Genomic DNA, 18,083 nt, shown 5'->3' on the forward strand with positions numbered 1-18,083 from the left:
TTGGTCAGCCCAGTTGAATTTGTTTGGCAGGATTTTACTTTGGTAAAGCCATGTTGCCTCTTATCTTGTAACCCGTTGGCTTCTAGAAAGTCAACTATCCTTTCCTTCAGCAGCAATTCCATTATTTTTCCTGCCACTGACATGAGGCTTACCGGCCTGAAGTTTCCTACTTCTTCCCTGTCTCCACTTTTGTGAAGATTGACCACATCAGTTTGTCTCCAATCCCTCAGAACCTCTCCCGTCTCTAAAGATTAAACAAATCCTTAAGAGGTCCCGCCAGGACTTCTGAGCTCTCTTGGTATCCTGGGATCCATCCCATCCAGCCTGATAGCTTTGTCCATTGCTAGATTTTCAAGCTGCTTATAAACGCTTTCTTCTGTGAACAGAGCAATATCCACTCCATTCCTAGATATTCCCTTGGCAAATGACTACGGGCCTTCTCCAGGATTTTCTTCTGTGAACACCGAATGGAAGTATTTGTTTAGCACGTTGTCTGCTTTATCCTCATCACTCTCCATGTAGCTATATTCAGTCTTGCAATTCCATCCCTATTTTTTTCTCCTTTGTCTTGTCACCTCTCTTACATCTTTAGCCATTTTTTCTTCCGCCCGCGCTTTCGCTAGCCATATTTCCCTCTTTGAGCTTAATCCTATAATCTTTTCTGCAACCCTCGTTGCATTATTCTGTATTCCTTGAACAAAGCCTCTTTTGCCCTTACTTTTTTCAGCCACTTGTTTGGAGAACCATATAAGCTTCCTATTTCTCTTGTTTTTATTTTCCTTGCATAAAGATCGGTTACCATATTTATAACAGTTTTCAGCTTGGACCACTGTACTTCCACTTCTCCAATTCCTACCCCTGCCGTCAGCTCCTTCAAGTATTCCCCCCGTTTTACCAACATCAGTACGTTTGAAATCCAATACTTATGAGTTTTGTGCATCCACACGCCGCTTTTGCTCTTACATCAAACCACTGTGTGATGATCACTATTACCTAGGTGGGCACCCACACAGACATTGGAAATACTTCGTCCTTTTGCAAGCACCAGATCCAACATCAATCCTTCCCTCGTGGGTTCCATCACCAGTTGTCTAAGCAAGGCAGCCACACTCCCTGCTTCTTTCCGTTCTGCCAACAGGACATTCCAATCAACATCAGGCAAGTGGAAATCTCCCAATAGCACCTCCTCTTTCATACCACGCTTAAGAATATCTTCTATCAGGCCCTTGTCCAGCTTCTCCATTTGTGCTAGAGGTCTGTAGATAACACCCGTGTGGACCCAAGTTCCATCTTCTATTTCCAAGATGAACCATATAGCTGCTTCCTTTCCCCAGGTACTCTGTATTTCAGCTACTCTGCTATTATTTTTCACAAAAAAAACACCACTCCTCCACTTCTTCAGCCCTCCCTATACTTTCTAAAATTATTATACCCAGTATTGAACCATGTCTCTGTAATAGCAACAATTTCCAAGTTCAGACATCAAGGCTTACAGATCTTGTGCTTACTGCTTTCCATGTGCTAATTGAGTCAGCATGGTTATCGTTATTTACATGACCTTCCCATCTACCATCATGGTTTTTCTAGGTATGACTCTGAATTCCCTTGTTTCCTTTTGTCACCCCCATCCTCTAGTTTAAGTGTCTAGAAACATACTGTCAGAATTTGTCCCCGAGGATAATTTTTCCTGTCACAGAAAGATGTAGCCCATCATTACAGTACAACCTATGAATCCTCATATGTATCTGAAACCTTAGAGATTCTTGGTCTTAGTATTAACTTTACAAACTGAACATTTCCCACAAGGGAAATGGCCAGTTGGCAATTTATTTAGTGTATTAGGAACATCAGGTAATGCAGAGGGAACTAAAAGGTCTCTCAAATTACGTTCTCGTTTGTATGCAACTATTACTCTCTTCTGATGAAATGGTTCTAAACCTGTTGTGGGAAATGTTCAGTTTGTAAAGTTAATACTAAGACCAAGAATCTCTATGTACCATCAGCAAATAGAGACATTCATCTTCGACATTTTTCAAATTGCCAAACTAGCAACGTTGTATATACTGCTATGTGTCCTTGTAAATTGGTGTACGTGGGAAAAACAAAAAGGAAACTTAATACTAGAATTATTGAACACAGAAGTGCAATTAAACGAAAACTAATAGACAAACCACTAGTACAACATTCAATATCATTAGGTCATAAATTTGATGACTATAGGTTCTGTGCAATTTTTGTATATAAAAGCAAATGGAGAGGTGGACCGACTGATATGTATCTATTACGGAAAGAACAAGAATTTATTTTTATGTTAAATACCCTCCATCCATATGGTCTAAATGGTGAAACGGATTATTCTGTATTTTTATGATTTTTAGTATAAGTAGGTACATTAGACATCCATCTTAACAATGTATAATATACTATACTATATTATTTTCTAATTTTTAGTGCCCCTTGGTTGATTTTTTATTATTATTATTATATTGATTTTTTATTATTTATTTTTTATTTTTTATTATTATTATTATTATTATTATTTTTCTTCTTACATCTTTCTCCTTAATTTTATTTTTATTCTTTATTTATTTATTTATTATATTGTCCCCCATTCTATTTGTTTGTTAATATAGTGACGATTTGTGCCTTCCCATTGATTAAATGAACATGTGTAAGCAAACAAGATGACCTTTAACCCCCATCTCCGTTTTTTTAAAAAAAATTTCTTTAAAAATGAGATGATCCTTATTTTCGTGGTGTCCATTGACTTTTTAATCAAATTTTCCACTATATAAGTTGTCTCTTCTAGTTTACACATATATATATATATTTTTTTTTCGGTTCAAATTATGACCCGTTGTTTGAGTCATTGCGGCCATTCTGATTGGCTATTTTCTAAGCCTGCCTATTTGTTCATACTCCTATGTCCTTCCAACGTTAGTAATTTTTAAATATAAGTACGTTTTAATATTCTTATCCATTGGTGATTATTATTCATAACCTGCATTCGGAATAATGAATATTTTTTTAACATGGCATTTGACTTTTGACCTCCACTTCCCTTTAAATATACTTCCGGTTCTTCGACGTAGCTTTTTCGGCAAACTCAGAGTTTAGAGACTGTTCATATGATTTCAGGTAAGTTCTATTTACTTCTTCTTGATTATAATACCTTTCAATACTGAGCCCGGATTAAATAAAATAATATGTCACCGTATCATCGTTTTAAAACAGGTTAACATAGTTACTATACTCCCGATAGCAGACGCTGTGATACTACCACGGAAGTTCACGGCTTGGGATTTAACTCCTCTTATTTAAGTAAGAAGATCTACGCTTAATAATATAGCCTTTCATAGTATTCCCCCGATATAGTTGTCCCCCGATGTAACAGTCCTCCTTACATTTAAGTTTTATTTTATGCAGGTTTATCAATCCTTTGCTTTTGTATCTCTGAATGAGCCGTTTTTTTAAAGATTCTGTTCATACACGTGAGTTTTTCATATATATACATTTCTTTCAAGAGATCTTTTCACTATATGTTTGTTCTTTTATCATTTTTTCTTTTTCTTTTCCTTTATATCTATAGTTGCTTTTTCCAAAGCATATCCCGTGCTTGGTAGTGAGGAAACATTTCTCTAGGTGGGTGTTTGATATAGTATATTGTAGAAGATGGCTGTCTGGTGCATATGGTATTTTTGAGTTCATAATTAGAAATTATCTCTGTTTTTCCATGTGTCCTTTTTAGATGTTGGTATAATATATTTTTGCAATTCTGTAATATATATGTATATATATGTCGCAGATATATTAGTAGTTATTATTGTTTTACCATACATATATTTTCTTAAAATTCTAATACTGTGGGATTTTATCATAATTTGAATACTGTGGGATCTTATATTATTTTATTACTAATTTCGTTGTCTTTAAGAAGTTATATTAATTTTGTTGTCTCTAAGAAGTCATATAATTTGTATGATATCCTTTTACAATATTATTGTCATATGATTTTTATTTATATATTTATTTATCTAAGTTATACTAATTTTGTTGTCTCCAAGAAGTTATATAATTTGTATGATATCTTTTTACAATATTATTGTCATATGATTTATATTTATTTATCTATTATTATTTCTTAGCCCCTGAAGCAGCCCAGTTGGGCGAAACACGGCCTGTGTCGGGCTATCCACTGTATGCATATTTTATTTTGATTTTCACTATATCAATAAATATATTTTTTAATATATTTTTTGGTTTATCTACGATCTGCTTTGTACAGTTTCCATCTTGGAGTTTGCAGATCGTCTGCCCCTTTGTTTTCTAGGATGGAGAAGTGACATTTCACTAAGAGGCCTTTATACTAAGGCACGATAACAGATTTAGCGTGCGCTAAATGCTAAAACGCCCATAGGAATATAATTGGTGTCTTAGCATTTAGCACGCACTAATCATTAGTCGGCATTACCACACAGTTTTGTAAAAGGGAGCCTTAAGGACATCTAAATTATAACCAGTTAGGTTTTGTATTAAAGATGACACCTACTTTTCACATAATTGTATTAGTCAATAGGCCTGTGTAAAATAAGAAAAGACTATGAATCAATATTCCAAGTGATTTAACCAAAAGAATTTGTTGAATGATGCTATGAATTATAATGAGTTTTACTGGGTAGCTGAACCCGGCTGTCTTTTCTGCTACTCTGCCTAGTTCAGGACAGAAAGGGAAAGTGGATGGGGGAGGGGAAACGTTCTGCATGCTAGAAGGACAAGGCATTTTCAAATAGACAACACAGAATGCATCTGGAAACACTCAACCTTGAGGATACCCCCCAATGAAGTTTGAAGGTGAGCTGGTGGGGATGGATGCCACCGAGACACACTGCTCAGAAGTGGCCCTGCATGGGAAGCTCTTTCAGCTCAAAAATTAAAATGACCACTGGCCTAGAAGCTCCTGCATTATTCAGCTTCCTCAGAGCTGTATGATGTAGATAGGAAGGCTGTTTCCCCAGTGTAACCAGCTGAAAGAAAAAAGTAGAGGAAGGAAAATCCCGGGCACTGCAGGTAAATTTTTAGCCACCATTATTTCCTTCCTTTTATTTGATATTCCGCCAATCCAAATGGCAGCTAAGCAGAGTACAATAAATGCTCAGAGAAACAACAAAAGAAAAATGTATATGGTAAGACAGATTTGTCCTGCATTATGTAGAAAACTCCTGGCTGAAGAGCCAAGATTTCAGAAGCTTTTTAAAGCTACAATATGAGGATGCCTCAGTCTTCAGAAAGTAGCAGCAAACAAATTCAGGGTGAAATGTGCAAGCTGCACAGGCTCTATCCCTGCCTCACAAGTCTCAGCAGGAGTTGTGCAGACCAAAAACGTTAGATGAAAACAAGCATCTATTATATGAACATTTGATGAAAATAAGAGTCTATTATATGGACTGAAGCCAGTAGGCGGAGCTTGCTGTCTTTTTAGTACACCCAAAACAATAACAAATGCTATTGAAAACAATAGCAAAAGATTAGAAATAATGTACTGCCTATGCATGGTCCATCTGTAAAAAGTCTACAGCTATTCCAGTTGGATAGGCAGTGCCTTAAAAAGGTGGAGGATAAAGAATTTATTTTTTAAATTTCACACCTTTATTTGAAAGCTTCCCCGATCTAGATATAATCATGAAATAAAATTGAATACCACTAAAACAGCTTAAAAAATTATTTTAGCTGGTAGGAACAGCAGTTATTAACTCGGTTTTGTGCTCATTTTTCTACACTGTTTTATATAATACATATGGTCACATTTCAGTGAGGATATCCTGTTTCCTGATGGGTTCATCTTGTTGTTGTAATCTGCTTTGGGAAGCCTGGTGTTATAAAGATGGAATATATTGAAATTAAAATGGAAGTAAAACTAAAAACTCTCCTTTCATTGGGGCACATGGAATCACATCATCTGTTTTGCAGAAGTTTACATTTTAGACACACAAATGGATTATTCTGTTTTGAACATGTTTCAGGGGTAAGTGGTTTTATAAGTCAAAATAAAAATAATTGTTTCATGCAGATCTTTTGTTTAAAACATAAATGGGCTATAAGCCCTTAATGCAGTCCTGTGACAAAACACCTAGCACCTACTTTGGGGGGGGGGGGGGGGGAAAGAAGAACCCAGCAACCACTTGGAGGGTCTGTCCCCTACACTGCTCAGGTCCACTACAACCTGTACACATGCTCTACTCTGGCCTACCCTTCCACCCACCTGCTGGGGTTGCACTTGCCTCTGGGCAAGTCTCTCACCTGCAACTTAATTCCCCAGTGGTTTCTAAGGACACTAGGGCCAGACTTCCAGTGGGGGGGGGGGGGGGGGGGGGTCCCACAGTTCCTAAAAGCACCCACACCCAAAACACAAACCACAACTTAGTCAGTCCAGGACAAACAGAGCCAATAACCAACAGGTTTATTGTCACAGTAGAACAGTGAACCATATAAAACAAATGAAAAAGAAAAGCAAACAATAACAGGTAAATTAAACAGTAAATCAATATTAAAACACTTACTACCTGGGGAGTTCAGAAAATATAGCTGCTCACAGGTTATAAAATACAACTGATCATAGGTCCTCAGCGAAGAGATCTTTCTCTCTCTCATCTCCCCATCTAAGCCTAAAGATTACTTCACAGCTTTAGGCGAGAAGAAACTGTCACTTCTGTAACAGCTTTACAAAGAAAGACAGTCACCAACTGCTGGCCAAACAAGTGAAATGTACTAGGGAATAAATGTCATACATTCCATAAGAAGTGTAGAAATATGAGCACAAGTTATGCATTATGAAATGGGTTAAAAGGTCAGAAATTGATAAGTCTGTGTGACTTTGGAATCTATCAGAGATTGAGAAGTCTGTAATTTATTAAAGAAGATGAGCCTGTGTAAACTCAGGAATTTATGATCCCCTTACAGGCAAGAGAGGCCTTGGGTAAACAGCAGAAGAATATTGTTTTAACAGCTTAAAAGAACTAGATGCTGGAAATCAGATAATCTGCGAGAAAGACATTTTGCAGAGAGAGAGTCATGTAAATCATTGTCTGAAACAAACGATATAAGCTGTTTCAGAAGAATATTTCAGAGAGGCAGTTTCAGTGAACATCTTGTTACTGAATTGATCTCTCATGAGAAACTATTGTATTGGTAAGAGAATAAAATATACTTTTTCATATGCATTGGTTTCTTTTACCCCTCTCAGTCGAGAATGGCTGGTTTATGCTAATTTGGGAAGGGATACAAGCAGCCTAAAAACAGAAGTTACAGCCATAAATCCCCTGTTTTGTCACAAGTCCATTGGTTTTCTTATATTTTGTTCTTATGATGACTTACTGTGCCAGGACTGAAAACTCCTCTTCTTTCTGGTGGATAATAGAAGCTCATTGTGAACACCATCCACCCTAAAATGTTGTTTTGTGGCTGTACATGAGGAACTGTGATATTGAATAAATAAGCGTATGTTTGTGTCCTTAGCCATGCATCCTTTCAAGAAAGCCACTTCATCGTTTAATTTATTAGTGGAACATAGCCACAGAGGCATAGTATGGTTGCATGTTCAATATGGTACTACTAGGGTCCAGCTAAAGAAAATGTTATTTTTGACTTAATGTTCACTAGACCAAATTTGGGGCCCTGTTTTACCAAGGCGAGCTAGTGTTTTTAGCATGTGCTAAAGCTAGAGACACCCATATATAGCACTAGAACGCCTATAGCGTGGCTTAGTCAATAGTGCCCTTGCTTTCCTTGTGCCACTGCCATCCAGCTGGATAGGCAGTGTCTTAAAAAGGTGGAGGATAAAGGATTTTTTTTAGTTTGTTTTTACATCACACATTATCCCAATCAAACTCAGGTTCAATGTGGCTTACATTTGAAAATACAGTGAGAGAATAACTGAATTTAGTTATACCATAGGAGCAAATGGCTATGTCTGAAATATTTAACAAAGTTGAGATTAGCATATATACCCAACTGGGCATTTAAAAGTCTGTCCTTTAATAATGCCGCATGTTCAGAAGTCATAGCCATAAGTATAGACGGTTATTCAAATATCAAATGCATACACCAGAACAGGCATCCATACACATATTGGAAAAGTAAACAACTTCTAAAAAGAGTACAAATTTTTAGTTTCTCATTTCAATCTTCCAAAATTCCAGACAGCAGATGTACAGATCAACAGGATCCAAAGCAGTTCAAAACACAAAAACAGAAACAACAGTTTATACCTAATAGTTCCACCACCCTTAGGATTCACCTTTGGGTTTAAAAAAGCAAAACCACGTACATATAAGAACTGGATAAAGGAATTTAAACAAAGTTTAAAGCAAATGCCCTTAAAATGTAATACTTGGTAGCAAAAATGAAACTGTGATGGAATGTCCAACCGCCATCTGAAGCTGAACATGTCCAAGACCGAGCTCCTCGTCTTTCCTCCTAAACCCACTTCTCCTCTTCCTCCACTCTCTATCTCAGTTGATAACACCCTCATCCTCCCGTCCCATCTGCCCGCAACCTCGGAGTCATCTTCGACTCCTCCCTCTCCTTCTCTGCGCATATCCAACAAACTGCCAAGACCTGTCGCTTCTTCCTTTTCAACATCAGCAAAATTCGCCCTTTCCTCTCTGAGCACACCATCAGAACTCTCGTCCACGCTCTCATTACCTCTCGCCTTGATTACTGCAACTTACTCCTCACCGGCCTCCCACTCAGCCATCTATCCCCCCTTCAATCTGTTCAGAACGCTGCCGCACGTCTTATATTCCGCCAGAACCGATATACTCATATCACCCCTCTCCTCAAATCACTTCATTGGCTTCCGATCAGATATCACATACAATTCAAGCTCCTCCTCCTTACCTACAAATGCACTCAGTCTGCGGCTCCTCACTACCTCTCCACCCTCATCTCCCCCTATGTTCCCGCCCGTAACCTCCACTCACAGGACAAAGCCCTTCTCTCAGTACCCTTCTCCACCACTGCCAACTCCAGGCTCCGCTCATTCTGCCTTGCCTCACCCTATGCCTGGAACAATCTTCCTTTACCCATACGCCATGCCCCCTCCCTACCCATCTTCAAATCTCTGCTTAAAACTCACCTCTTCAATGCTGCCTTCGGCGCCTAACCGCTTGAGAAATATAGAATGCCCCAATCTATCCACCCTATCAGATTAACTGTTCACTCGTCCTCTAGATTGTACACTTGTCTTTTAGATTGTAAGCTCTTTGAGCAGGGACTGTCCTTCTATGTTTAAATTGTACAGCGCTGCGTAACCCTAGTAGCGCTTTAGAAATGTTAGTTAGTAGTAGTAGTAGTAGTAGTAATATTCACATAGCAAGCTGCCTGAGCCAACTGACTTATTTTCCATTGAACATAAGTAACCTTGTATTAACTTGGCGGCTAATAGTGTGCTGAACTAGACAATGTTGGTACATTTAGATTGACTGGAGTTCTGCATGAAAGTGACTGCCCTCATCATTCAATATCTGTCTTTTAAATATTAATAATAAAAAATAAGTGCATTTTTATAATATACCACTGCAAACCATAAAACAAAAAGGAGCAAGTTCCCACATGCCATCTTTTTCTTTTCATCTAGTCACACACAAAAAAAAAGATTTTAAATGCTCCCAGGTTTCAACCATCCAATGGTGAAGTGAAAACACCTTTTTACTCATAAGCCTAATAGTAAAAGGTTAGTGACAGAGAAAAATGGTGACAACAGAAGAGAAACCCAGATTACTGGCAGTCTCATCTGTTTTATGTACCTCACTCTAAAGAGACAAGTGTTAATATCATTTCAGCCATTAACTTTTTGGAGCCAGTATTACCAGAATATGATTTCTGTACAAGAGATTCGTCTTTTGGCTGCTTTTTAATTTTCCTGTTGACTGTCAGGCTTATTTTCGAAAGTGATTGCCGGCCTTTTCCCAACATAAATCGGGAGATAGCCGGTGATCTCTCAAAAGCGGTGAAATGGCGGCAATCTCTCAAAAGCGGCGAAATCAGTGTAATCGAAAGCGGCTTTTTTGACAGCATCGCCGCTTTCCCGTCGCCTCGCAGGCGAAAGTTCAAGGGGGCATGTCGGCGGCTTAGCGAAGGCGGGACATGGGCGGGCATGGGCGTGGCTACCAGATGGCCGGCTTTCGCGGATAATGGAAAAAAAAAGCGGCATTAAGCAGTATTTCACCGTGTTTACTTGGTCCTTTTATTTTCATGACCAAGCCTCAAAAAGGTGCCCTAACCCACCAGATGATCACTGGAGGGAATGGGGGATGACCTCCCCATAGTCCCCCAGTGGTCACCAACCCCCTCCCACACTAAAAAAAATTAAAATAAAGCACTTTTTTGCCAGCCTCTATTGTGATACCCAGCTCCCTGACAGCAGTATGCAAATCCCTGTAGCAGTTTTTAATGGGTGCAGTGCACTTCAGGCAGGCAGACCCAGGTCCACCCCCCCCCAAAAAAAAAACCACTGTACCCACATGTAAGTGCCCCCCTTCACCCATAAGGGCTACGGTAATGGTGTAGAGGTGTGGGGAGTGGGTTTGGGGGCGGCTCAGCACCCAAGGTAAGGGAGCTTTTTTTGTATTTTTTAAACATTTTTAGAAGTGCCCCCTAGGGTGCCCTGGCATGTGAGGGGGACCAGTGCATTGCAAATGCTGGCTCCTCCCATGACCAAATGCCTTGGATTTTGTGGGGTTTGAGATGGCCGGAATTTTTTTCCCATTATCGCTGAAAAACAAAAACGGCGATCTCAAACCGGGCGAACTGTGGCATTTGGCCGGGCTAAGCTGTATTATCGGAAAAAAAGATGGCCGGCTATCTTTTTCGATAATACAGTTCCGGCCAGCTGTTGCGCCGCCACCAAAATAGATCGCCGGCGAACTAGTTTGCCGGCAACGTTCGATTATGCCCCTCCATGTGTCCTGGACTCACTAACTATCCTTGTTTGTGTCTGTCCCTAACTGCAAGGATATTGACAAACTGACAACAGAAGAACCTGGACCAACTTCATTCCTAGACTTCAAATGGAGTGGGTGAATCACAGATGCCAGCACTCTACTTGCACAGGAAATACACAGAGAGCTCCGCTGGAGACACCCCTCCTTTGACTCTCCTTGACAGATATCAAATCAGTTTTATACACATTACCTATAAAAGTTTAAAAAAGAGCCATAATGTCCAACACTGAAGCTGTATTAGGTGATGTATTAATTAACAGGTGCCACTAGGACCAGCAGATGAATATGTCCAATATAATGGAATTAAATAAATGCTCACAGAGGTTAACAAAAATCTAGACGTCAGAAAATAAGAAAAGGGATAATGAACGCTTCAGTTTTTTTATCCGTTTGAGCACATCATTTTGTATACATATTCTGTTACTTAAAAAAAATAAAAAGATTTGCACTCAATAGTTTAAAAGCAGGCAGAAAAAGAAACAGTCGCACTTTTTAAAGAGCTGCCAAGTTTATCAGTTCCAGGAGGAAGTGTCTAGGCCGCTCCTTGATTTGTTACAACCCCATCCTGGTGCACTTTGAAACCTGCAGCATTGATTTACACAGAATAAAGTACCACACAACACATTAGAATGGAGGTCCAAAATTTTCAATCCTGGGAATCTTGTAGTTCTGGATAACACCTACATTTGTCTATAAAATATATTTTTTTGTTACATATGAACCAGAAAAGAAAGACCTGTTAGAAAAAGCCTGCTTTTGCTAAGAACAAAAAGAAATCCTACACAGGCCAGGCCCTTAATGGCTTGCTAGGAGCTGACACAATATGGCTTTTACTGTCCCAAGAAGGTTTGATTGAGAATAAGAGACTGCATGATGTGCCACTTAGGTTAGTCTATGTTGCCCCTTCCCCACGCAGTCATCGTTCTACATATACTCAAAGCAAACAAACCTATGAGCTGCTGCAGCCACATTATCATTCTTTATTGTTGGTAGCATTTTTATTTAATCTCACTTTCATTTTCAAACATGCCAGCTTGTGCAGCATAAAGATGTACACAAAGTAAGTATAATAATGGAATAACTTTTCATAGGCAGAGTAGTATTTGTTATAAATCGTAATTAGTGTGTCATTTGTGGTTATAGGGACACCCTAGCACGTGTTATATTCATGCAGAGAGTTTTTTTTTCTCCTAGTAAAAGACCACTAAAACAGACACCATGTTATGAGAATCAGGTGCTCAACATTCAGAGTTTCTGTTTATTTACTTATTTTTGGTAGTTATAAACTACATTAAACATGAATTATGTTGATCTTTTTTCCCCTGTGCCTAGATCAAAAGAGAAAGATGGTTTGTGGGAACTTGCTCCTTTTGTTTTGTGGAATGCATTGGTATATTATAAAAATACACTTAATATTGTTTACTACTACTATTCAAAAGAAAAATAGTAAATAATGAGAGCACAGCGACAGAAGTCCAGAGTCACTCTAAGGGGTATGTTTACTAAGGTGCATTAGCGTTTTTAACGCGCCTTTATATTTCTATGGGCGCATTAGCGTTTAACACGCATACACCATTTACAAATGTTAAAATCGCTAACTCGCCTATAGCATCACTTAGTAAACCTAGTCCTAAATGTGCCAACATTTTCCAGTTCTGTGATATATGTTTATTTCTTCAATAAAGTTTTCCCAACAGCGTTTTCTCATTTATTACCAAAGGCAAACACAATTATAACAATGCAAATACAACTGGATGTTACTGAATTCTATTATTCTGCCTCACTGTGGGGGTCTTTCAATAAAGCTTAGCTCGAGTTATCTGCAGCAGGGCCCATTTTATTCCTATGGGCCCTGCTGCAGATAACTCAAGCTAAGCTTTAATAAGCGAACCCTTGTATTTCCAGCTTTGGCACTGTATAAGTCATCACAAGGACAAAATAGAAGAAAACCAATGGACTGCATTATGGGCTTATAGCCCATTTAGTTATGTTTAAATAAATGAGAGATCTGAACGAAAGAAAATATGTATTTTTATTTTTTTTACTTATGAAAACCAAGTGGTTTTCATAAGTAAAAAAAATAAAAATACATATTTTCTTTCGTTCAGATCTCTCAAGCTGTTTTAGTGACTTCATGATGTTTGTATTTACATATGGGATGCTTTAAAATAAATGCTGTAAAATAAAAAATACAAAAAATATTTTGTCCTCCACCTTTTAAGGCACTGCCTATCCATTCCAACTGGAACAGCTTTTGACTTTTTACAGATGGGCCATGCACAGGCAATCCATTATTTCTAACAATCTTTTACTATTGCTTTCAATAAAGTTTGCTATTGTTTAGGGTGTACTCGTGACTCTGCCTACTGGTTCAAACCATATAATGAGCTAGATAGCTTCTCCTCCTGGTCTCAATCTAACCTAGTGGCCCTCTCTGCCGGGAATCAGAGCCTTGGAAAATCCTCTCCCCTGCTTCAGCAGCCAGTGCCTTCTGCTCTCTTACACCCTCCTCTTTCTGACTTCCTGTTCAGGTAGAAACCTATATAAAACAGTTATGCACTTGAAAAACAAAAACCCTTAATCATACCTGGATCACAGAAACAGTTCCCAACAGCAATCTAAAACACAGCCACCCTCTCCCAAGACACAGCTCAGACAAACTACAGCATCAGGCTGAGGCAGCAGCTCTTTAAGGGACGGCCCACAAAGAGGAGGAATGGGAGAGGGATGGGAGGGGAGTGAGCAGTGAGGTCTAGGAGCAACTCTTACCGAGTATAAACTGCAGGTATAAATTATAACCCTTTCATTAGCTTTCCCTCATTTCACCGCTATTAGGAGATTTCACATGTTGGTAGATCTACATGTCCTGTTTGTTTGTCTTGAATTGATTGTAAACTGTCAAACAGGGATTGTCTTCTACACTGGGTATGTGTCGTAGTGCTATAGAAATAAGTGATAGTATTAAAGCCTGTGAGCACATTACTTCATATCACTGGATCAGACCATGGTCTTTGTAATCAGAACCACATCTCTGTACATGATGTGGAGTAAAACCAGACCTGGTTTGAATTGTTCATTGATATGGATTCATATCTAATTCTTCCCAGATTGAAAGCATAGTAGTACCTGACTGGTCCATATTCAGTGTAAACCTGCCTTCTCAATCTGCTGCTCAGACCCCCCCCCCCCCCCCCCCCCCCCCCCACACACACACACACTCTCTCACCAGGCAGAGGCTAGGCTGACTATTCAAAAATACATTAATAGTTTCACTGATTGGGTGATATGAGTGAGTGTGGGGCTGTTTGGATAGTGGCTGGATGATGTAAGCACTGGAAGGATGTGAGGTCTATATGTGCATGGAGGAGTGGTATTCAGTAGTGGGTGGGTTTGAGTCATTACAAAGAACTGTCTGTGGGGCTGTTGCTCAAAGGCAGAGACTTCAGTCTAAAGAGCAGGGACTGTCTCTCTTTGTTAAATTGTACAGTGCTGCGTAACCCTAGTAGCGCTCTAGGAATGTTAAGTAGTAGTAGTACTGTGAAATTAGTGCTCTAAAATGTCAACTTTCCTGTCACTGCCTGATCAGTGGTTGGCTTAGGCAGTTAATAGGAAAAATTGACATTCAAAAACAAACAAAAAAAAGCATGCCACCACATGCAGAAAAGGCAGTGAACTCTGGAACGCCTTACCCAGACCCGCTTGTTCTATTAAAGACTACCTACCCTTCAGAAAATTGTTGAAAACCCATCTATTTAAGAAAGCTTATCCTAACAACACGACCTAACCCTACGAACCCACCTATTCATCACCTAATTCTGCTACAACTCAGACCACGCCTCCTCCAACTTTTCCCTTTACTTACCTTGACCCTTTCCCCTGATTATCTTAATCTAGCCTAAAACCAGCACCTCCTCCTACCTCATCTACCCCCTCTCCCTTATAATATTACCTATCTACACATCCCCATTACTCTGCTAAGCTAAGCTTAGCCTGCTTTCTCTACATTATACTTTGTAATCCTACTACTGTGTAAGCCGCATTGAACCTGCTATGAGTGGGAAAGTGCAGGGTACAAATGTAACAAATAAATAAATATCCCCATAACCGTGTCCCCAAAAAAACATTCCCCCACCCTCTACCCAATATTAACTCCCTAGTGGTCTAATGGCCCCACTCCATACCAAATGCCCAGGTGGCAGTCACAAAAAACAATCCCTGATAGTCTAGTGGGAGGTGGGAGGTGGGAGGTGGGAGCTGGGAGCCCCCCCCCGTAAATCCAGCACAATTAATAATTCTGTAAATTCATCACATCACACTACAGAATCACAGGGGCCTCAGGACACATGTGCCGAAGGCTTCTGCGATTCTGCCCATTCCATAATAGAAAGTCTGCTTCTGAGTAGGCAAGCAGATGGCAAGATTTCAGCACGCACATATTAAGACTCTGCGCTTCCTTGTTTAGCTGCCAGACCACCTGCTAGTTCTGGCTGTTCTGCCCATCACTGATTGGGAGGGGTGAATGTACGGGCTGCTGTTTGCCTCTCTCCCCCTCTCCCTGATCTCAGCACTCTAGACAAGTGGTTTTCAACCTAGTCCTCAAGGACTACCAAGCAAGTCTGGTTTTCAGGATATCCACAATGAAGATGTACAGTGGTGGAAATAAGTATTTGATCCCTTGCTGATTTTGTAAGTTTGCCCACTGACAAAGACATGAGCAGCCCATAATTGAAGGGTAGGTTATTGGTAACAGTGAGAGATAGCACATCACAAATTAAATCCGGAAAATCACATTGTGGAAAGTATATGAATTTATTTGCATTCTGCAGAGGGAAATAAGTATTTAATCCCTCTGGCAAACAAGACCTAATACTTGGTGGCAAAACCCTTGTTGGCAAGCACAGCGGTCAGACGTCTTCTGTAGTTGATGATGAGGTTTGCACACATGTCAGAAGGAATTTTGGTCCACTCCTCTTTGCAGATCATCTCTAAATCATTAAGAGTTCTGGGCTGTCGCTTGGCAACTCGCAGCTTCAGCTCCCTCCATAAGTTTTCAATGGGATTAAGGTCTGGTGACTGGCTAGGCCACTCCATGACCCTAATGTGCTTCTTCCTGAGCCACTCCTTTGTTGCCTTGGCTGTATGTTTTGGGTCATTGTCGTGCTGGAAGACCCAGCCACGACCCATTTTTAAGGCCCTGGCGGAGGGAAGGAGGTTGTCACTCAGAATTGTACGGTACATGGCCCCATCCATTCTCCCATTGATGCGGTGAAGTAGTCCTGTGCCCTTAGCAGAGAAACACCCCCAAAACATAACATTTCCACCTCCATGCTTGACAGTGGGGACGGTGTTCTTTGGGTCATAGGCAGCATTCCTCTTCCTCCAAACACGGCGAGTTGAGTTCATGCCAAAGAGCTCAATTTTTGTCTCATCTGACCACAGCACCTTCTCCCAATCACTCTCGGCATCATCCAGGTGTTCACTGGCAAACTTCAGACGGGCCGTCACATGTGCCTTCCGGAGCAGGGGGACCTTGCGGGCACTGCAGGATTGCAATCCGTTATGTCGTAATGTGTTACCAATGGTTTTCGTGGTGACAGTGGTCCCAGCTGCCTTGAGATCATTGACAAGTTCCCCCCTTGTAGTTGTAGGCTGATTTCTAACCTTCCTCATGATCAAGGATACCCCACGAGGTGAGATTTTGCGTGGAGCCCCAGATCTTTGTCGATTGACAGTCATTTTGTACTTCTTCCATTTTCTTACTATGGCACCAACAGTTGTCTCCTTCTCGCCCAGCGTCTTACTGATGGTTTTGTAGCCCATTCCAGCCTTGTGCAGGTGTATGATCTTGTCCCTGACATCCTTAGACAGCTCTTGGCCATTTTGTAGAGGTTAGAGTCTGACTGATTCACTGAGTCTGTGGACAGGTGTCTTTCATACAGGTGACCATTGCCGACAGCTGTCTGTCATGCAGGTAACGAGTTGATTTGGAGCATCTACCTGGTCTGTAGGGGCCAGATCTCTTACTGGTTGGTGGGGGATCAAATACTTATTTCCCTCTGCAGAATGCAAATAAATTCATATACTTTCCACAATGTGATTTTCCGGATTTAATTTGTGATGTGCTATCTCTCACTGTTACCAATAACCTACCCTTCAATTATGGGCTGCTCATGTCTTTGTCAGTGGGCAAACTTACAAAATCAGCAAGGGATCAAATACTTATTTCCACCACTGTATGATGATAGATTTGCATGCACTTTCTTAGTAAGCAAATCTTTCTCATGCATATTGCTTGTACGTAGCCTAAAAGCCTGACTAACCAAGTATTCCCTGAGGACTGGGTTGAAAACTACTAGTCTAGACTAGTGATTTTCAACCCAGTCCTCAAAGACCACCTGGCCAGTCATGTTTTCAGGATACCCACAATAAATATGCATGAGAAAGATTTGCACACTAAAAAAAAGTATTATTATGTATTATTAGCATGTACTTCCTGCATTGCATGCAAATCTCTCTCATGCATTTCATTGTGGGTATCCTGAAAACCTAACTGGTCAGGTGAGCTCTGAGAACTGGGTTGAAAACCACTGCTCTCTAGACAGCTTTTGGGCTTGTAGAAGGTATATAAATAACCATCTTAATAATCTATCATGTGGATGGGGAATGACAGGATTGAGGGCTTTTCTCTGCTCTATCTACTCCTGTTTCCTGCATCAACAATTAAGTCTAGAAAGCAAAGCTTACAGTGTGCATAAGAACATAAGAGTAGTCATACTGGGTCAGACCAATGGTCCATCTAGCCCAGTATCCTGTTTCCAGTGGCCAAGCCAGGTCACAAGTACCTGGCAGAAACCCAAATCCTGGCAACACTCCATGCTACCAATCCCAGTGCAAGCAGTTGCTTCCCCATGTCTGTCTCAATAGCAGACTGTGGACTTTTCCTCCGGGAACTTGTCCAAACCTTTTTTAAACCCAGATACACTCACCGCTTTACTACATCCTCCAGTAAAGAGTTCCAGAGCTTAACTATTCGTTGAGTGAAATAATATTTCCTCTTATTTGCTTGAAAATTATTTCCGTATA

General features: G+C 40.1%; 1 protein-coding gene across 2 annotated transcripts in view; it reads right to left on the reverse strand.

Annotated features, from left to right (window-relative positions):
* The window catches only part of LOC115482298 (transmembrane protein 176B-like), a 123,937-nt gene extending 110,261 nt beyond the window's left edge, over positions 1-13,676 (reverse strand). For both annotated transcript variants that reach the window (XM_030221999.1, XM_030221991.1), the window contains exon 1: positions 13,588-13,676. The gene's annotated coding sequence lies outside the window, so the exon portion shown is untranslated. The remainder of the gene's footprint in view (positions 1-13,587) is intronic.
* Between the last annotated feature and the right edge of the window lie 4,407 nt (positions 13,677-18,083).

Source organism: Microcaecilia unicolor, chromosome 1, assembly GCF_901765095.1.
Source record: "Microcaecilia unicolor chromosome 1, aMicUni1.1, whole genome shotgun sequence".
Taxonomy (NCBI): domain Eukaryota; kingdom Metazoa; phylum Chordata; class Amphibia; order Gymnophiona; family Siphonopidae; genus Microcaecilia; species Microcaecilia unicolor.